Here is a 21866-nt window from a genome sequence, read left to right as displayed (position 1 = left end):
AGTTCACAGAAGGTTCACTCGACTGATTCTGGGAAGAGTAGGGTTATCTTATGAGGAAAGGTTGGACAGGTTGGGTCTGTATTCATTGGTGTTTAGAAGTATGAGAGGTGATTTTATTGAAATATTTAAGATCCTGAGGGGACTTGACAGGGGGGAATGTTGACAGGATGTTTCCACTTGTGGGAGAGATTAAAACTAGGAGGCACAGTTTAAAAATAAGGTGACTCACATTTAAGATAGAGATGAGGTGAATTTTTTTTCTCTGAGGATTGTGAGTCTATGGAACTCTCTTCCCAGAGAGCAATGGAGGCAGGATCATTGAATGTTTTTAAGGCAGAGGTAGACAGATTGTTAACAAACAAGGGAGTCAAAGGGTATCGGATAGGCAGGAAAGTGGAGTTGTGTCCATAAACAGATCAGCCATTATCTTATAGAATGGTGGAGCAGGCTCGAGGGGCTGATTGGCCTACTCCCTGCTCCTAGTTCATATGTAGGCATGTATTATTAAGGAAGTCTGAACAATGCACTGAGAAAATCATAGTATGATCATGCAGACTCAGCATGGTTTTGCAAAAGGGAAATCATGTTTGACAAATTTGAGTTTTTTTTGAGGATGGAATTAGGGTAGATAAAGGGGAACCAGACGATGTAATATACTTGGATTTCCAAAAGGCATTTGATAAGGTGCCACACTAAAGGTTAGTGTGCAAGATAAGGGCTCATCTTCTTTGGCCTTCTTGTCTCGAGAGACAATGGGTAAGCACCTAGAGGTGGTCAGTGGTTTGTGGAGCAGCGCCTAGAGTGGCTATAAAGGCCAATTCTAGAGTGACAGACTCTTCCACAGGCTCTGCAGATAAAATTGGTTGTCACGGGTGTTACACAGTTGGCTGTCTCCTTGCACTTCTGTCTTTTTTCCTGCCAACAGCTAAGTCTCTCCGACTTGCCACTCTTTAGCCCCGCCTTTATGGCTGTCCACCAGCTCTGGCGATCACTGGCAACTGACTGGCACTTGTGATCAATGTCACAGGACTTCATGTCGCGTTTGCAGATGTCTTTAAAGCGGAGACATGGACATGGTGGGTCTGATACCAGTGACAAGCTCGCTGTACAATGCTTCCTTGGGGATCCTGCCATCTTCCACGTGGCTCACATGGCCAAGACACCTCAAGCGCCGCTGATTCAGTAGGGTGTATATGCTGGGGATGTTGGCCGCTTCGAGGACTTCTGCGTTGGAGATACTGTCCTGTCACCTGATGCCAAGGATTCTCCTGAGGCAGAGAAGATGGAATGAATTTGAGACGTCGCTTTTGGCTAACATACGCTGTCCAGGCCTCGCTGCCGTAGAGCAAGGTACTGAGGACACACAGGCTTGAAGCACTCGGACTTCTGTGTTCCGTGTCAGTGCGCCATTTTCCCATACCCTCTTGGCCAGTCTGGACATAGCAGCGGATGCCTTTCCCATGCGCTTGTTGATTTCTGCATCAAGAGATAGGATACTGGTGATAGTTGAGCCTAGGTAAGTGAACTCTTGAACCACTTCCAGAGCGTGGTCACCAATATTGCTAGATGGAGCATTTCTGACATCCTGTCCCATGATGATGTTCTCTTGAGGCTGATGGTTAGGCCAAATTCGTTGCAGGCAGCCGCAATCCTGTCGATGAGTCTCTGCAGACACTCTTCCGTGTGGGATGTTAATGCAGTATCGTCAGCAAAGAGGAGTTCCCTGATGAGGACTTTCCGCACTTTGGTCTTTGCTCTAAGATGGGCAATGTTGAACAACCTGCCATCTGATCTTGTGTGGAGGAAAATTCCTTCTTAAGACTTGAACGCAAGTGAGAGCAGCAGTGAGAAGAAGATCCTAAACAGTGTAGGTGCGAGAACGCAGCTATAGAGTTGGGGATAATATATTAGCGTGGATAGAGGATTGGTTAATAGACAGAAAGCAAAGGGTAGGGATAAATGCAGCATTTTCAAGTTGGCAAGCTGTGGCTGGTAGAATGCTGCAAGGAACAGTGCAGAGGCCTCAGTTATTTACAATCTATATTAATATTCGGGGGCGGCACAGTGGTGCAGTGGTTAGCACCGCAGCCTCACAGCTCCAGCGACCCGGGTTCAGTTCTGGGTACTGCCTGTGCGGAGTTTGCAAGTTCTCCCTGTGACCGCGTGGGTTTCCGCCGGGTGCTCCGGTTTCCTCCCACAGCCAAAGACTTGCAGGTTGATAGGTAAATTGGCCATTGTAAATTGCCCCTAGTGTAGGTAGGTGGTAGGAGAATGGTGGGGATGTGGTAGGGAATATGGGATTAATGTAGGATTAGTATAAATGGGTGGTTGATGGTTGGCACAGACTCGGTGGGCCGAAGGGCCTGTTTCAGTGCTGTATCTCTAAATAAAATAAATAAAAATTAATGATTTAGACAAAGAGTAATGTATCTTAAGTTTGCCGACAATACAAAGGTCGATGGGAATGTAAGCTGTGAGAAGTTCACAAAGAGGCTGCAAAGAGCTTTAGACAGGTTGAGTGAATGGACAACAAGTAGAATGGGGGGGGGGGGGTCGTGTGAGATTGTTCACTTTAGTCATAAGAATAGAAAAGCGGCATATATTTTAAAAGGCATGAAACTTGCAAATATTGATCAGACAGACTTGGATATACTCGTGAAAGGACCACAACGTTAGCCTGCAGGTTCAGCAGCAATCAGGATGGCAATTGCCATGTTGGCCTTTATTGCAAGGGGATTGGAGTGCAAGAATAAGGAAGATTTGCTACTGTTGTGCGGGGCTTTGGTGAGACCACACCTGAGCACTGTGTGCAGTTTTGGTCTCCATATTTAAGGAGAAGGATATACTTGCCATGGAGGCAGTACAGCGTAGGTTCACTAGATTGCCCCCTGGGTTGACCTATGATGAGATGCTGAGTAAATTGAGTTTATATTCTCTGGAATTTAGAAGAATGAAAGGTGATCTCCTTGAAACATAGAAGATTCTGAAGTGGCTTGAAAGGGTAGACACTGAGAGGTTGTTCCCCTGGCTGGGAAATCGCAAACAGGGGGGCAAAGTCTGAGGATAAGGGGGTGATCATTTAGGACTGTGATGAGGAGAACATTTCTTTACTCAAGGGGTTGTGAACATTTAGAATTCTCTACCCCAGAGCATTTTGGATGCTTCATCATTGAATATATTTAAGGCTGAGATAGACAGATATTTGGTGTCTCAAGGAATTGAGGGATATGGCAAGCTGGTGGGAAAGTGGAGTTGAAGCCGAAGATCCGCCATGATTGTATTGAATGGCGGGGCAGGCTTGATGGACCATAAGGTCTAATCCCGCTCCTATTATGTTTCATTAACTTGCATTGGTCCATATTTGCCATTTAGTTTTCCACCTTCGCAGACTAACCAGGTCGATTTGCATTTGGTTTGCCTCTCCTTTGTAAGTTGACTACCAGCCCCTCCCACCACCCCTTCCCCCCACCCCCACCCCCCCAACACTGCCCATTGTGCAATTTAGTGAGCTTTGTTTCTGTTCCTCAACTCCAAGTCACATATATACACTGAGTGGCAAAAACTCCAGCACTGACCTTTGTAATGCCCTGTTATGATGCTTACTTTATTGTTGCCATTTCATTCACAGTAACCATTTGCTTTCTCTGGTTTAGCTTCATTGTGGTTGTTGGAGGCCAATCATCTCAGCCCCGGGACATTGCTGCTGGAGTTCCTCAGGGTAGTGTCCTAGGCCCAACCATCTTCAGCTGCTTCATTAATGACTTTCACTCCATCATAAGGTCGGAAGCAGGGATGTTCGCTGATTGTACAATGTTCAGTACCATTCACAATTCCTCGAATACTGAAGCAGTTTGTGTCCATATGCAGCAATACCTGGACAACATTCAGGCTTGGGCTGATAAGTAACACATAACATTCATGTCACACGAGTGGCAGGCAATGACCATCTCCAATAAGAGAGAATTTAACCATCTCCCTTGACATTCAACAGCATTACATTGCTAAATCTCCCACTATCAATATCCTGGGGGGTTACAATTGACCAGAAACAAAACTGGAGAAGCCACATAAATACTGTGACTACAAGAGCAGGTCAGAGGTTGGGAATTCTGTGGCGAGTAATCCACCTCCTGACTGCCCAAAGCCTGTCCACCATCTACAAGGCACAAATCAGGAGTGTGATGGAATACTCTCAATGCTATCAAGCGGCACTTGTGTAGCAGTAACCTGCTCACTGACGATCAGTTTGGGTTCCGCTAGGGCTGCTCAGCTCCTGACCTCATTACTGCCTTGGTCCAGGCATGTACAGAATAGCTGAACTCAAGAGTTGAGGTAAGTGTGAGTGCCCTTGACATCAAGGCAGCATTTGACCAAGTATGGCATCAAGGAGCCCTAGCAAAACTGGAGTCAGTGGGAATTGGGGAAAATTCTGCACTGGTTGGAATAATACCAAGCACAAAGGAAGATGGTTGTGGTTGTTGGAGGATAATCATCTCAGTCCCAGGAATTCCTCAGAGTAGTTCCTAGGCTCAACCATAGTCAGCTGCTTCAGCAATGACCTTCCCTCCGTCATAAGGTCAGAGATGGGGATGTTCGCTGATGGTTGCACAATGTTCAGCACCATTCGCAACTCCTCAGATACTGAAGCAGCCTGTGCCCATATGCAGCAAGACCTGGACAACATCCAGGCCTGGGCTCGTAAGTGGCAAGTAACATTTGTGTCACACAAGTGCCAAGCAATGACCATTTGAAACAAGAGAGAATCTAACCATCTCCCCTTGATCACTGGCATTACGATCGCTGAATCTCCACTGTCAGCATTCTGGGGATCACCATTGACCAGAAATTGAACCAGCTGCATAAATACTGTGGCTACAAGAGCAGGCCAAAGGCTAGGAATTGTGTGGCGAGTGACTCACCTCTTGTCTCCCCAATACCTGTTCACCATCTACAAGGCACAAGTCAGGAGTGTGATGGGTGCAGCTCCAACAACACTCAAGAAGTTCGACACCATCCAGGACAAAGCAGCCCGCTTGACTGGCACCACACCCCACACCTTCAACATTCACTCCCTCCACCACCGATGCACTGCTGCAACACCCCAAGGCTCCTTCAGGCAGCACCTTCCAAACCTGTGACCTCTACCACCTAGAAGGACGAGGGTAGGAGATGCATGGGAACACCACCCCATGCAAGTTCCCCTCCAAGCCACACACCATCCTGATTTGAAATTATTTTGTCGTTCTTTCATTGTCATTGGGCTAAATCTTAGAACTTCCTTCCTAACAGCGCTGTTGGTGTACCTACACCACAAGGACTGCAGTGGTTCAAGAAGGCAACTCATCAACCCCTTCTCAAGGGCAATTAGGGATGGGCAGTAAATGCTGGCCAAGCCAGCGACGCCCACATCCCATGAACAAATAAATGAAGACAACCTTATTTCCTTGAAGAGCTTCAATCAGTTTGATCGTAAGACATCCTTCCACGAATCCATGCAAAGTCAGGCTTGCCATACAGTTCTGCTGATGAGAAGTGTGACTAAAAGAAATTCGAGTTATTAAAGCTGACGTTACCTTTTTTAATAAATGGACAATGCTGCAAAATATGGTTGCATGGGTATTTGAACATTGCCACTGCCTGTTTAGTGCAAAGGACGCCTCACTAGGCTGAGAGGTGTCAATTGCACCCATCCTGAAACACTCCTGAATTGAATGGGTTCTTTTGAAACAAAGAAGGGGTGAAGTAGCCACATCCTGGGCCATTGTGGATCACCGCAAGGAGAGAGATCTATGTCTCCCAACAGAGGCAAGATGCAAGACCATTTTGACTTTAAAAGTAGCTTTCTGGAGCGAGACACCTGAAAAGAAGCATCACCAAACAGTTTGTCTTGCTAAGGGCTGGGAGAAAATCCAGCAAGCCATAAGGGTGGTGCCCTGCTGTAAATGCTGCCTTTTTAACTTATGCAGCAGTGAAATTGGAAGTGATCCTCTGTCTTCAAGCTGAACTTTCAACCGAGAGAGAAATCTACGAACACCTCAGGCCTGCAACCAACGAAAACTTGACTTCTGAAAGAATGCAATAGGTTTACCGTGAACCTCGAAACCCAACATCACCTGCAAGCCACTTACCCCTGTTCCTCTGTGTGTGTGTGCGTGCGCGCGCATACGAATGAATGCATGAGTGGTTGCTGTTGCAACAATTTCAGGGTAAGGGGCATAAACTTTAATCCTGTGTTTTAAATTACAAGAAAATCTGTCACTGTCTCTTTATTTGACAAATAAAACAAATAGGGGTTAAATCCTAATAACAAAAAACACTTTGTGGTCAAGTGGGAGTTGAACAGTGGGAACCACCCACACCCCTCACCATGTGGCCGTAACAATACCATATCTTTCTAAATATTTCATTATCCTCTCTTTCAAGATGTCTTTTGCTTCTTGACTTAGAACAGATATTCAGATATTATTCCCAAATGAGCTTGTCATTTCTTTGGTTGTCTCTGTGGCTGTTTTTAGAAGGTAGTGTTATTTTACCTACTTCCAATACCTGGTTGTTTCTAATATTTCCTAAAGATAGTGGCAAGAATGTACCTGGTTCCATCATCATGTCATTAATGCGTTTGTATGAAGTCCATTATACTTGTTGTCTCTTCTCTCTTTGACTTAGCAGAAGTTTCTTTTTTCTTTCATCTGTCTGTGGATCTCCCATTCCCCCCACCGATAAATTTATCTCTGTGTTGATGAGATTGCCCAATAGTCTTCTGTGAGAAAACAAATATAATTAATTTCATTCATTTTTTATTCCTTGGTCATTTGATGTCTTTTTCAGGATTATTCATTGCTTGCATTGTTACCTTTTTGTATGCTTGTTGCATGTATGTTTATAGAAATTCCTAGCATTTTTTAATATCCTGTGATGTCCTAATCCCTATTTTTGCTCCAGTTTTTTTTTCATCTTGACATTACTTTTATTTTCATTTTGGTCCACTCTGCCACTTTCCTTGCTTCCCGCAATGGTCTTTTATCTTTGTTAAACATTTGTTTTGTGCTCTCTATATTTCTAATCGTAATTTACTTCTCTTTTGTGATTTTTCCCTTCCAGCAATGCTGTTCAGTCTAGTTTCCTCAGCTCACCCTTCCTCATTTCAACTTCTGTCTTTCTAAAGTTGAATGTTTCTATTGCAATCTTTCTCTTAACTGTACTTTTTCCGTACATGTTTCTCTTATTTGACTGCAAAGTTCTTGATCCACTCCATTGTTCTGACATGGTCTTAATTTCCTTGTCTTGTTGTCTTTGTTTAAGAAGGATAGCAAGGATACTTTGTTTAAGAAGGGTAGCAAGGATAATCCAGGAAATTATAGGCCGGTGAGCTTTACGTCAGTGGTAGGGAAATTATTAGAGAGGATTCTTCGGGACAGGATTTACTCCCATTTGGAAACAAACGAACTTATTAGTGAGAGGCAGCATGGTTTTGTGAAGGGGAGGTCGTGTCTCACTAATTTGATTGAGTATTTTGAGGAAGTGATGAAGATGATTAATGAAGGAAGGGCAGTGGATGTTATCTATAAGGACTTCAGTAAAGCCTTTGACAAGGTCCCTCATGGCAGACTGATACAAAAGGTGAAGTCACATGGGATCAGAGGGGAGCTGGCAAGATGGATACAGAACTGGCTCGGTCATGGAAGACAGAGGGTAGCAGTGGAAGGGTGCTTTTCTGAATGGAGGGATGTGACTAGTGGTGTTCTGCAGGGATCAGTGCTGGGACCTTTGCTCTTTGTAGTATATATAAATGATTTGGAGGAAAATGTAGCTGGTCTGATTAGTAAGTTTGCGGACGACACAAAGGTTGGTGGAGTTGCGGACAGTGATGAGGATTGTCAGAGGAGACAGCAGGATATAGATCGGTTGGAGACTTGGGCGGAGAAATGGCAGATGGAGTTTAATCGGGACAAATGTGAGGTAGTGCATTTTGGAAGTTCTAATGCAGGTGGGAAGTATACAGTAAATGGCAGAATCCTTAGGAGTATTGACAGGCAGAGAGATCTGGGCGTACAGGTCCACAGGTCACTGAAAGTGGCAACGCAGGTGGATAAGGTAGTCAAGAAGGCATACGGCATGCTTGCCTTCATCGGTCGGGGCATAGAGTATAAAAATGGGCAAGTCATGCTGCAGCTGTACAGAACTTTAGTTAGGCCACACTTAGAATATTGCGTGCAATTCTGATCGCCACATGGCCAGAAGGACGTGGAGGCTTTGGAGAGGGTACAGAAGAGGTTTGCCAGGATGTTGCCTGGTCTGGAGGGCATAAGCTATGAGGAGAGGTTGAATAAACTTGGATTGTTTTCACTGGAACGACGGAGGTGGAGGGGCGACATGATAGAGGTTTACAAAGTTATAAGCGGCATGGACAGAGTGGATAGTCAGAAGCTTTTTCCCAGGGTGGAAGAGTCAGTTACTAGGGGGCATAGGTTTAGGGTGAGAGGGGAAAAGTTTAGAGGGGATGTGCGAGGCAAGTTCTTTTACACACAGGGTGGTGAGTGCCTGGAACTTGTTGCCGGGGGAGGTGGTGGAAGCAGATACCATAGAGACGTTTAAGAGGCATCTTGACAAATACATGAATAGGATGGGAATAGAGGGATACGGACCCCAGAAGTGCAGAAGGTGTTAGTTTAGGCAGGCATCAAGATCGGCGCAGGCTTGGAGGGCCGAATGGCCTGTTCCTGTGCTGTACTGTTCTTTGTTCTTTGTCTCTTTTCCCTATCCACAGGATTTGCATCTTAACCGCACACAGACTAGATAACTCGATCTCTGTTACATTCATGTTCTTTCTTACATTAAAGGCCACATCACTCCAGTTTGTCTTTTCTCTCTGAAAAATAATCTGCATCCCTGTATGTTTCTAAAGCTTCATTGTTCTGTTTTGAAAATCTGAGGTTCAAACTTCATGTTCGTGCTTTATTTGTGAAACTGCATTTTTGCATTTATGTACATAATAACTGCAGCGATGAACAATTTTCTTTGGAATGACAACCTTTTCATTGACTTCAGAAATATTTTCGATGAGCAAGTTGTCTATGTCTTCATATCAACAGCAATTGTGTGTAAGTAGAAATTGCATCCATCACAACACAGTTCAGGAAAGCTTTGAGGTGTTTCCTACCTGATGATGATCAGTATCGTTCCTACTACATTTTTGGTTCCCTCATTAGTTCCTTCACGTCGTTCTCTGAGCAAGTAGTATGCACTCAGCTTTCTACTAATGCCACAGATAACTAATCGCTGTGTGAACATGGCTAGAGTTACTTTGAACTCTCTTCCAATGGAAAATGCCAGGCATTTTTTATATACTTGTCCTTGATCACTGGACCAACAATTTTGTGCGACAATTATGCGGACAAATTCATAACCACACTAGAGTGTGTTGGAACACCATCTATCCTCATATTTATTATAAGCCAGGTATAGCCTGAAATTATCAAGAGGGGGGGTATTTTTAACTTTGTTACCTGGGGGGTAACCTAGATTGCTTGCCCATGGCAGAGTTCTGGTTTTGCCCTGGTGGTAAAATTCAAAATTACTGCAACATTATTTCTAATATGGTCTTAAAACTTACTGTAGCAGCACTTCATAATAATGCATAAAAGACTGATTTCTGCACCTCTATGCATTCATTCAAACCAGAAAGCAAATGAGTCGTAGAACCATGTTCCAATATATAGATCAAGTTTTTTTTTAAATGGACCTTTTGGATGGCAATTTGGGGAAACATCCAAGGTGCATTATATAAGCCTGTGAAATTGAAGATCACCAAGTACAAATCTGGGAGACTACTTGGCCCATGAGCTTATCTTGCTCATTCTCCAACTGAAACTTATCATCTGTCTCTTGAATGATTCCAGAGATTTTCCTTCCACTACCAGGAAACGTATTCCAAATATTAATCAACCTTTGCATTAAAAAGGGCTTCCTATATCATTCCTGGATTTTTTAACCACTTTGCATCTGTGCATTCAGGATTTAAATTTAAATAGTGCCCTGGATTGACCTTTATGATTGCACTCAGTATTTTATGTACCTCTGTTAAGTCCCTTATTATTCATTCCCTAGGGTTGCATTGAGTTTTTTTTTAAACCTTTCCTCACAATTTAATTCTCTGATACTAGGGATCAGCTTCCTTTACCTCTTTGCACTTGTTCTAGGGCTTTATGCTTTGGTGACCAGAACCAACGAGAACAAGATGTTGCTTGACCAGAGCATTATGGAGTTTCACCTTGATGCTCTCCTCAGTAACAAAAATTTGTATTTATGTAGCATCTGTAATGTAATAAAATGACCCAACGTGATGCACGGGAGCGTTATCACACAAAATTTCATACCAAGCCACAAAAGGAGAGATAGGGCAGATGACCAAAGGTTTGGTCAAAGTGGTAGGTTTTAAGGTGCATCTTAAAGGGGAAAGAACTGGTCATGAGGCAGAATGGTTTAAGGAGAAAATTCCATAGCTTTGGGCCAAGGCAGCTGAGGGCATGGCAGCCAGTGTTTGGGATTAAAATTCGGGGTGTGCAAGAGGCCAGAATTGGAGGAATGCTGATACTTTGGAGGGTTGTCTGCTAGAGGTGGTTACAGAGATGTGGAGAGGTGAGTACATGGAGGGATTTGAAAACAAGGATGCGAAGTTTAAAATCTCATACTGTATTGATTTGTCATTAATATTTTTCACCTACTGTTTCTGTTAAAAGTTGTATCAGTCTAACCGTAAGCCCCAGATTGTGAGAGGAGATTGCTAATCATGGTGACACGTGAAAGCAAGCATGATCCTTAATCATTTGGTTGATGGAAGTAATGACAAGAATTGAAAAAAGTTTTCTCCATATCATTGTACTCAAATGAAATGAAGATACACTTAGTGTAGTGCTTGTTACATAATTTTAATAGGTATTCAAAAAACGTTTGGAAAAAATTAGGAACATAAGAGCAGGAGTAGGTCATTCAGCTCATCGAGCCGTCTCCATCATTCAGTATGATTGTGGCTCATCATCCACTTCAATGCCTTTTTCCCACACTGTCCCCAGATCCCTTTATGTCATTGGTATTTAGAAATCTGTCAATTTGTGCTTTCAACTATTCAGTGACTGAGTTTCCACAGCTCTCTGGGGTAGAGAACTCCAAAGATTCACAACCCTCTGAGTAAAGAAATTTCTCCTCATCCCGGTCCTAAGTGGCTTCCCCCTTATTTTGAAATAGTGTCCCCTGGGTCCAGACTCTCCAACCAGGGGAAACATCTTAGCTGCATCTACGCTGTCTATCCCATTAAGTATTTTGTATGTTTCAATGAGATCACCTCTCATTCTTCAAATCTGATGAGATTACAGACCCAGTTTCCCCAATCTCTCTTCATAGGATAGACCCGCCATCCCAAGAACAAGTCTGATGAACCTTTGTTGCACTCCCTCTATGGCAATAATATCCTTCCTAAGGTAAGGGGACTAAAACTGCACAGACTACTCCAGGTACAGTCGAACCAAGGTTCTATGCAATTGAAGCAAGACTTCTCTACTCCTGTACTCAAATTCTTTTGCGATAAAGGCTATTATACCATTAGCCTTCCAATTGCTTGCTGCACCTGCTTGTTAGCTTTCAGTAACTTATTGGCGAGGACACCCAGGTCCCTTTGTACATCTACACTACACTTCCTAATCTCTTACCATTTAAGAAATACTCTGCACAGCTATTCCTCCCACCTAAGTGGATAACCTCTCACTTTTCCACATTGTATTCCATCTGCCATGTTCTTGCCCACTCACTAAGTCTGTCCTATTCCCTTGACGCCACTTTGCATCTTCCTCACAACACACATTCCCACCTAATTTTGTGTCATTTGCAAACTTGGAAATATTACATTTGGTCCCCACATCCAAATCATTGATTTATATTGTGAACAGCTGGGGCCCAAGTACTGATCGTTGCGGTACCCCACTAGTCACAGCCTGCGAGACACAACGCGAGAATGACCAGTTTATTTTTACTTTCTCTTTTCTGCCGTTAGCCAATCCTTAATCCGTGCCAGCATATTACCTCCTAGGCCATGTGCTTTAATTTTGTTAACCAACCTCCCGTGGAGGGCTTTATCAAAAGCCTTCTAAAAATCCAAGTATACTGCGTCCTCCGACTCCCCTTCATCAATTCTGTTAGTAACATCCTCAAAAAAACTCCAACAGGTTTGTCAAACGTGATCTACCATCCATAAATCCATGTTGACTATGCCCAATCAGATCATTATTATCCAAGTGTCCATTTATCACATCCTTTAGAATAGATTCTAGCATTAATTGTTGTTAGACAGTTTAAAATACATACCTGCCAGCAGTATTTCTGTATTCCCTTCTCCCATTATTGTAGGTTTATTGGGAAAAAAAAACAAAGTGCTTGTTACTTTTGTTCAAGTTCAAAATACCATTAATTGGCCAAGAGTGGCAAGGCAGGTGAGCAATTCTTGGGTCTCTGGCAGTAGCACTCTGTAGCTGATCTCTGGGACCTTTCTCAGAATGACCTGGGTCAGCTACCCACGAAATGTTTGTGTTATTTTCTCTATTGTTCTTGGAAAGTATGTGCCTCTCTCCCTCACTCTGTGGAATGAGCAATTTACTTTTCAGCAATTCTCAGTGCCGATCTATGTTTGGCCACCCCGGGTAATGCAATCAATCACCACAATGTTTTGTCATTGGAAAATTTCTGTAGCGGGGTTTGTTCACAATCTACTGCCCCTAGCATGTTAGTTGTGACTGTGGCAATTTTCTGAAGTATCTGCATAGAGTCATATACGTCCGAGAAGGAGGCCAGTCGGCCCATCGAGTCAGTGTTGGTCCTCCGTGGAGCAATCCAGTCAGTTTCATTCCCCCACTCGATCCCCATAGCCCTGCAAGTTTATTTCCTGCAAGTGCCCATCCAGTTTCCTTTCGAAATCACTGATTGTCGTCGCTTCCACCTCTCTCATGGGCAGCGAGTTCCAGGTTATTACCACACGCTGTGTAAAATGTTCTTCCTCACATTCCCCCTGCATCTCTTGCCCAAAACCTTCAATCTGTGTCCCCTAGTCCTTGTACCATCAGTTAATGAGAACGGTTTTCCTTGTTTAACTTATCCAAGCCTGTCATAATCTTGTACATCTCTATCAAATCTTCCTTCAATCTCCTTTGCTCCAAGGAGAACAACCCCACCTTTTCCAACCTAACCTTCTTACTGAAATCCTTCGTCCCTGGAACCATTCAGGTAAATCTCCTCTGCACCCTCTCAAGGACGCTCACATCCTTCCTAAAGTGTGGTGACAAGAACTGGATGCAATACTCCAGTTGTGCCCTAACCAGAGCTTTATAAAGGTTCAACATAACTTCCCTGCTCCAAGATCACATATGCTTTGCTAACCACTCTTTCAGTATGTCCTGTAATCTTCAATGATCTGTGCACATGCGCCCCCAGGTCCCTACGTTCCTGCACAGTCTTTAGAACTATGCCATCAAGTCTTTATTACCTTGTGTATATTTGTCTTCCTTTTGAGTCTTGGCATAAGAATCTGTGCTATGTGCAAACTGAATCTTTTCTTACAACAACCATTACATTTATATAGGGCCTTTTACATAGTAAAATGTCCCAAGGTGCTTCATAGGAGCGTTAGGATACCTAGCCATATAAGGAGCTATTAGGGCAAATGACCAAAAGCTTGGTCAAAGAAATAGATTGTAAGGATTGCCTTTAAGGAATTAGTGTGGCGTAGAAGTTTAGAGAGGGAATTCCAAGGTTTAGAGCCTAGGCGGCTGTAAGTACAGCTACCAGTGGTGGTGTGATCAAAATTAGGGATGCACAAGAGGCCAGACTTAGAAAAAGCTGATTTCTTGAATGACTTCCACAGCTTTGTCTGTTAATCACTTTTGCATTTGTGAGGGATCCTCATATTTGGAGTTATAAATGTGATTGCTAATGCATGTTGCTAGCTATTACAAACTGATAAAAAGAAAGGTCGAATTCACTTACTTGCATGTCAGACTGCAGGTCATGACAATACTACAAAGCTTGAGAGCAGCTCTGTAAATTACCTTGTGTTTGGGGTTTCTGTAAAGTTAAATGGCAAAAAAAATCATGTGGAGCCCTACTGCCTTGACTTCAGAAAATTAATTTTTTCAGAGCTGGCTAAACATAAATTTTGAGCTCGATTTGATTTTCATTTTCTTCAATTTTTTTTAACTTTCTGTTTTTTGGATTGGAGATAACTGGTGCATGCAATAATTAAAGCACAATTGATTCTTAATAGTATCTGCTATTTTTCTACAATTTAAATACATTTTAACTTGGTTTCATGAAGCATTTTTTGTCTTTGTGTTGTAATTAAATACAGCAAGACCATATTTTAATGTTGAGGTCAGAAAGCCAGGTGTAAAATTTCATGAATACAGCTGTCATAATCTTCTGTGTTGTCTAAGCTGATGTGTAGGGTCTTCCACTAGAGTTCGGGTTGAACAAACACCACTAGAATCACTGCGGGAAAGCGGGTAAGATTTCAAATGCTATGATTGTCTTGTCCTTCATAGTGTACCTAATCTGCTGTGTTGTAAGTTGTCATGATTTTTTTGGTCAGTTATGTAATGCTTTTGTTGATTACATGTATGCTCTTAATTGAGTCATCGAGTCATACAGCACAGAAACAGGCCCTTCGGCCCATCCTGTCTGTGCCGGCCATCAAGCACCTATCTATTCTAATCCCATTTTCCAGCACTTGGCCCGTAGCTTTGTATGCTATGGCGTTTCAAGTGTAATAGGTAAGAGAAGAGCAGAACTTCTTCAAGGTATACATACCTATTACATTTGTAACCTTTGCCAGTTCTGATGAAGAGTCACTGGCCTGAAACGTTAACTCTGCCTCTCTCTCCACAGATGCTGTCAGACCTGCTGAGTATTTCCAGCATTTCTTTTTTTTTATTGCATAATCAAGTGACCATAATAGTTGACAAAAGTCTGAAAAATTGTAGATGAAAATAGGGAAATAATGGGTGGCATGTTAAGGTTCTTACTGTAGCCATTTTAATTCTTTTCGAAAAAAATAAAATATTCTTTTACTCAATTTTAGATTAATAATTTGTATTATAGTTTGCGTGTTTCTGAATGATTGAGGGATTGCCAAAAATAGCAAAAATGTCAGACTTCTCACTCTCAAAAAAATAAATAGCCATAGAATGGAAACATGGAGAGATTAAGAGGTGATGATGACATATAAACTTCCCCGACTGATTGGCCCTGAGGCTAGGACAGCTGTTAAAGTAATGTTTTCATTAGACCAAATCCTATGGGGCTTGAATAAAATGTCTATTAAAATAATCAGAAAATATGGTGAAATGCGATCCTATTTTTATGTTAAAGGAAGATCACATCATAATCATACTTAGGTGGAAGTGTTCAATGAGTTTCTTTGAGTGGAACCTTGTTCTAGAGTTAGATTGTACGAAACCCAAATTTCCATTCTTTAGTTTCCTTGGCATATTAGTTTTGCTTATTAATTGCCATTTCTTCATTTGCCTTCCACTTGGCAATCAAGCTCGTATCATCACAGCAATGTGAAAAGGCATTTCAGTTAGGTGTAGCTAGTTGCAATAATTCTGTCCTTTGTATGATATTACAGTAGAGATTTCTTAACATGAGTTCCCCTGTGCAGATCAAAGTATTTACTTTAACTAATCACCTACTTATTATTTAAATATTACAAAAAATTAGCTATGATCCATTTCTTATTTTCTTCAGTCTGTTTCTGCTCATTTAAAAAGAGTGCTGGTTCAAAAGTGGCAGTGAGGGATTAAGCTTGGCTGAGAAAAAAACAAGAGAGTTCAGAGATGTAAGCAGGACACAGTGAAAATGACCAGATCAATTAAGACTGTGATGGGGCTTTTGCATTCCAGTTTTCTTCTTATCTGGTGTCAGGGGAATGACATGGTATGTTGGTTTCCCAGGGTTTTATTGTTCATCTGGCCCCGTTCTCCAAAGGGTTTGAGGGCTGCTTTGTGTCAGGCAAACCCCTCACCTGCCAAGACTGAGGCATACATTATTTCGCCATATGAACATTAAAACTTGAAAAGTGCAAGCCCCTGACTGGAAAGATATTTTTGCATAGTAACAGATGGTGTTGAAACAATGGGGACCCAGTAGTTGCTTCCCCAATACACAGAAGTGGTCAGACCAGTTTTAGTCACATGACTAACTGGCTGTTGCAGAGTTTTGAACTGAGAGTTTTAAATTGGAGAAAACAGTACTTGAAATCAGAAAGCTCCTGGTTTGAGAAGACCTCTCCTTTCCTGCCTGCTCATCTCTCAGGGAACTGAAACCATTGAAGACACGTAAATTCCGAGAGATAAAAATCTCCTATGTGGACATGGTTTACGAAGAATACTGGGACCCAACGAAACGCAAGACCATATCTTCAATCAAGGACTACAGCGAGCTCAAGAAACAGTAACAAGATAATGCCTCAAACTGTTTTACTTGTCTTGTCTTCTCTGTTCTGTCCCTATTTGCATGTGCCGCGTACCACGTGTGTTTGCTAGTGTGGGCACGTCGTATATCCGTAGGCGTTAACCAGATTAGAGCTTAAGGTTGAATAAAATTTCATTTTCTTTAAACCTCAGAAAGCCTGTGTGAATTGGTTTCTTTGTCTTATAATTGCCACAGTGTGTTTAAAATTAAACCCTGTTACAATAAGACCAGGTGAAGATAATAACAGACCCTTGACATCTTTCACACCTGATCATAACAGAATTTGGGTGCTAGCATCCAGGATTTTACCCATAGACAAACAAGTGAAATTGGGAGTGGGAAGCCAAATTGTTCCCAATCAAAAAGAGCAAAAAAATCAATGCAGATTTTCTTGTGGTTGTGTGTGATTGAATACTAACATGTCTGCAACTGAAGCTAGTAGCACTCCAAGCCAGGGTGAAGTAACTCGGGATAAGTTAAAAGCACTGTCTATGGAGGAGTTGAGGAAAATGGCTGAGCAGTGTGGGATCACTGTACGTGGCAAGGCGAGGAAGTCTGAACTCCTCAGGCTAGTGGCCAACCATTTTTCCCTTGAATCTGAAGAAACAGAAACGGGCTTAGAAGCAGAATCCGGCAGGGTATTGTTAGCAAAGACACAATTGGAACAGAAGAAACTTGAGTTTGAGGAAAGGGAGAGGGAGAAAGAGAGGAACGTGAAGAAAATGAAAGGCAGGAGAGAGAGAGAAAGAAAATTCCGAAAAGAATGCGAAGAAAGAGAGTTGAAGCGGCTTGAGTTAACTAGGGGGGCGACAGAGTAACCCCAGTGAAAACATGGCCAATACGGAGGACCACAATGCAGGGCTGGGTACAAGATTGCTAAAACTCGCTCCAAAATTCAATCAGGAAGATGTGAAAACGTTTTTCGTGTCCTTCAAGAAACTGGCAAGGCAACTAAAATGGCCAGCTGACACCTGGTCTCTCTTACTGCAAAGCAAATTAACCGGAAAAGCCCATAGGTTTATTCCTTGTTGCCAGATGAGAGTTCATCAGATGATGAACTGACCAAAAATGCTATCCTCGGAGCATATGCATTAGTACCCGAAGGCTATTGCCAGAAGTTTAGAACCCTCAAAAAGCAAGCCAATCAAACATATTTGGAGTTTGAAAGAAGTAAGCAGCTGGCTTTTGACCAGTGGTTGAAGGCTTTAAGAATCCAGCTTAGCTATGAGACTCTGAGAAGTAATTCTGTTAGAGCAATTTAAAAACTCTCTCCCATTCTCAATAAAAATGCATGTCGAGGAGCTGCAGGTCCAGGAAGTCCGGCAAGTGGCCGTTCTGGCCGATGAGTTTGCCTTAATTTATAATTTGGTTTCCCAGGGGAGAACCTTTCCTAATCACCCCCGCAAATCCGAAAAGGACAAAGGGTGGGAAGGTGATAGAAGCCCACGCAGTCCTGAAAGAGAAAGGAAAGCAGGAGACATAGGGGGCACTCCTCCAGCCAATAAGGAAGGTGCTGTGAGCGCGAGTGAGACCTGGAGACCTGCGTGCTTCCATTGTAATAAAGCGGGGTATTTAAAAGCTGACTCCTGGAAACTAAAGGGGAAACCGATAGGGTTAATCAGGGCACACCTGCTCAGTAAGACGAGGGCTTGATGGAAAACACTAAACAAGCTGTGGCTTTAACTGCACTAAGAGTGCAACCCAGGAAGCTTACTATGGCCAGTGCAGGAAAAGTTAATGGGATTCCTGAAGGTTATCAGGGTTTTGTATTTGAAGGGAAAGTAACCCTATATCCTTCAAGTGGGGCAAGCAAGCTCACAGTGATTCTAAGGGACAAGGGCCACCAGATCCCTTTTACTGGGAAAAGGTCTGACCTTTCCCCCAGAGAGTGCAGTGAACACCAAAGTGGTGGTGCATGGCATTGGAGGGCAGTGTATGTCTGTTCCTCTACACCGGGTGCACCTGGAATGTGACCTAGTTTGGGACCGGTGACTGTAGGGATTGTCCCTAGTTTGCCTGTGGACGCGGTTGACCTGCTGCTGGTAATAATCTGATAGGGGTAAAGGTGGTAGCCTCCCCAGTAGTGAAAGAAAAACCGCAGAGAGACAGGGCAGTTGCAAGAGACAGTCCCCTGCAGAGCCCCTGAATGTGTAATGGGTCAGGCCATGATCAGACCAGCTCCCCCAGAGGAGTCTGCATTGGCACTGCAGGCAAATAAACATGAGGTCTGCCTGTCCGAGACTTGCTTTGGAAAGTTAGGAGAGCCAGGGAATTAATTAAATGGATTTTCCCTAGGTGAGGCTCAGCGAGCCGACCCAGTATTGCGAGAATTAGCACGGGCTGCCCAGTCTGAAAGTGAAGCAGATGGAATCCCTGATTGCTACTATTCACCTATCATCCATGTGCTCGCTGATCTACGTTGGCTCCCAGTCCACCAACTTCTTGTTTAAAATTTTCATCCTTGTGTTCAAATCCCTCTATAACTTTGCTTCCCCCAACTCTGCAACCTACCCCAGCCCTACAGTCCTCCGAGAACTCCATTCCACTAATTCTGCCCTCATGCATCCCTGACTTTCTTCGTTCCAACTTTGGTAGCCATGCTTTCTCCATCTAAGCCATATTTCTGCAATCCCTTCCCTGAACCTCTTCTTTAACACGTTGCTGAAAACCGACAACTTTGACCAAGCTGTTGGTTACCTGTCCTAATGCTGATGATTGCACAGTGTTCAGTACCATTCGCAGCCCCTCACGTAATGAAGTCCGTGCCCACGTGCAGCAAGACCTGGACAACATTCAGGCTTGGGCTGATAAGTGGTAAGTAACATTCGTGCCACACAGTGATCCTCTCTAACAAGAGCGAATCTAGCCACCACCCCTTGACATTGAATGACATTGCCATTACTGAATGCCCCAGCATCGACATCCTGGGGGTTACCGTTGACCAGACACTTAACTGGACCAGGCATACAAATACTTTGGCTACAAGAGCAGGCTAGAGGCTGGGAATTTTGCAGTGGGTATCTCACCTCCTGACTTTCTAAAGCCTGTCCACCATGTACAAGGCACAAGTCAGGAGTGTGATGGAATTAACCACACTTGCCTGGATGAGTGCAGCTCCAGCAACACTCAAGACACTCGACACCATCCAGGACAAAGCAGCCCACTGGATTGGCGCCCCATCCACTACCTTAAACATTCACTCCCTCCACCACTGGTGCACTGTGGCAGCGATGTGTACCAAGATGCACTCACCAAGGCTCCTTCAACGGCACTTTCCAACCACTCGACCTCTACCACCTGGAACAGAAAGGGCAGCAGGCGCATGGGAACACCACCACCTGCAAATTCCCCTCCAAGTCACACAGCATCCTGACTTGGAAATATATCGGTGTTCCTTCACTGATGCTGGCACAAAATCCTGGAACTTCCTCCCTTACAACGCATACAATTTTGCCCTTGGAAAAGACCCTGGTCAGGTCTCAGTGAGAATACTGGTTTCAATTTAAGGCCCCCCCCACAGCAGCACGCTGGTGGCAGGGAGGAGGGCTGTAAAATTGAGTGGGTGGCCGGGGTGCTGTTCCCGATGCTTTCCCGCCCCTGCTGCAATTTTACGAGGGGCAGTGGCAATAAATGGCCAGCTCACCCCAGGCCAATCAAGGCCCTGAAGTGGCCAATTAATTGCCACTTAAGGCGTCCCCTGCGGGTACCTTGCAGCCTCCTTGTGGGCTGGGGGGGGGGGCCCTCCTGATTGGGCACCCTGTGCCCCATGGAGAGCTGCCCCAATCGCCCCCACTGAAAGAAAGTTCCCCTCTCCTCCTCCTTGCCTCACCGGGACCTGGCCGATTGCTCCCGGCGAGGCCCCTTACCTGTCTTCCGGGGCCATTGTCCCTCTTGCTGCTGTGGCTGGATTGCAGTGCCACTGTTGGGACTAAGTGCCGGCCTGCAGATTGGCCGGCAGCTCCATTAGGCGCGAGTTCCTGCCTCAGACAGATGGAAGTCCCGCCCAAGGCCAATTAAGGGCCTGAAAAACGTAAAATCCTGGCGTGGCTCCCCAGGCCTGGCGGAGACAGGCTCACCCCTGTCTGTTTGGCTGATGGGTGGGGCTTTCCAGCATAAAATTCCATCCTTCGTCTCCTCACATGATGGGGGATATTGAGGCTCCATAAAGAGTGAGTAGGAGGGCCACAAGATTAATTCCTAGTTTAAAATACCTTAACTACCCAGATAGGCTCAAAGTCTTTATACTTCAGAAAAGCGAAGTGACCATTTGATCATTATTTCGTAACCCTCAAGGGGAATAGATTGAGCTTGTGTGGACCAATTATTTCACATCAGTAGGTTTGGGAGGGGTGAAGATTAAGTAAGTTATGTAAGGGTAGAACTAGGTTGGATGGCACGTGGCTCTTTTTTCACAATATTGAACCTGTAGAACAGCCTGCTTATGTGATAAACACTTGTTCATTGAATTCCTTCAAGTGAGAGCTGGACCTGTTTCTGGCATGTACAAGCTGTAAGTGTCCAATAATATAAATCAGGGTCTATGTTATCTCCTAAAATGGTCTGAGAGCAATTTTCCAGATTTTTTTCATTAGGTTTGTTCTGGCTTTATCTAGTTTTTCACCGCCCCCAGGCAATGACACTGCTCCGAGCAGTTGGGGAGTGTTTGTATTGTCATACATAAGGCACCACATCTATATGGACAAATGAATTTTTTTCCAGTCATCATTTTAATATGATGTCATATGCTGCTAAAAATTTGAAGCACATAGTTGGTCTATTGGATGCAATATTTAACATGATGTAGCTGTTCAAATAATGTTTGACCCTGAAACCCACTTCTGGAGCAATTAGAGGGGCAGCATAAAGTCATATAGTTATGAATAGAATGTTAAGTTCTGGACTTATGTACATAAAAAGATACTGAGGGCTGTGCTCACTGGCCTGTGACTCATAGTACGATAGGATATCTAATCTGGGAAAGAGTCAATGGAATATTTGGCACTTTTTAACATAAAAATTCTCAAGATTCATAAATGTCAAATTGACTCCAGTTCAGTTGCAGTTACACTGATCGTTTAGCATCACCAAAGTACCATGTTTTAGTACCATAGGATGTGCAGCATAACTGCGTTGGGTGAGCAAATAACACATGGAGAATTGATTATTATGACCTGAATTCTCAGAGGTGACGAACCTTTTATAATAGAATTATGCTATGTTTTCTACTTGTCCCAAATTTGATATTTTTTGCAGTAAGTTTATACTGTATATATTTTCCCAGCTGGCTCGAAAATGGAAAAGGATTCCTAGCCTCTGACCTGCTCTTGTAGCCACGGTATTTATATGGCTACTCC

General features: G+C 43.6%; 1 protein-coding gene across 6 annotated transcripts in view; it reads left to right on the top strand.

Annotated features, from left to right (window-relative positions):
- The window catches only part of rapgef2b (Rap guanine nucleotide exchange factor 2b), a 660162-nt gene that overhangs the window by 347095 nt on the left and 291201 nt on the right, over positions 1–21866 (top strand). The gene's annotated exons all lie outside the window — the stretch shown is intronic.

The sequence above is a fragment of the Heterodontus francisci genome, chromosome 1 (genome assembly GCF_036365525.1).
Source record: "Heterodontus francisci isolate sHetFra1 chromosome 1, sHetFra1.hap1, whole genome shotgun sequence".
Classification (NCBI taxonomy): Eukaryota; Metazoa; Chordata; class Chondrichthyes; order Heterodontiformes; family Heterodontidae; genus Heterodontus; species Heterodontus francisci.
This window is presented reverse-complemented; position numbering and strand designations above follow the sequence as displayed.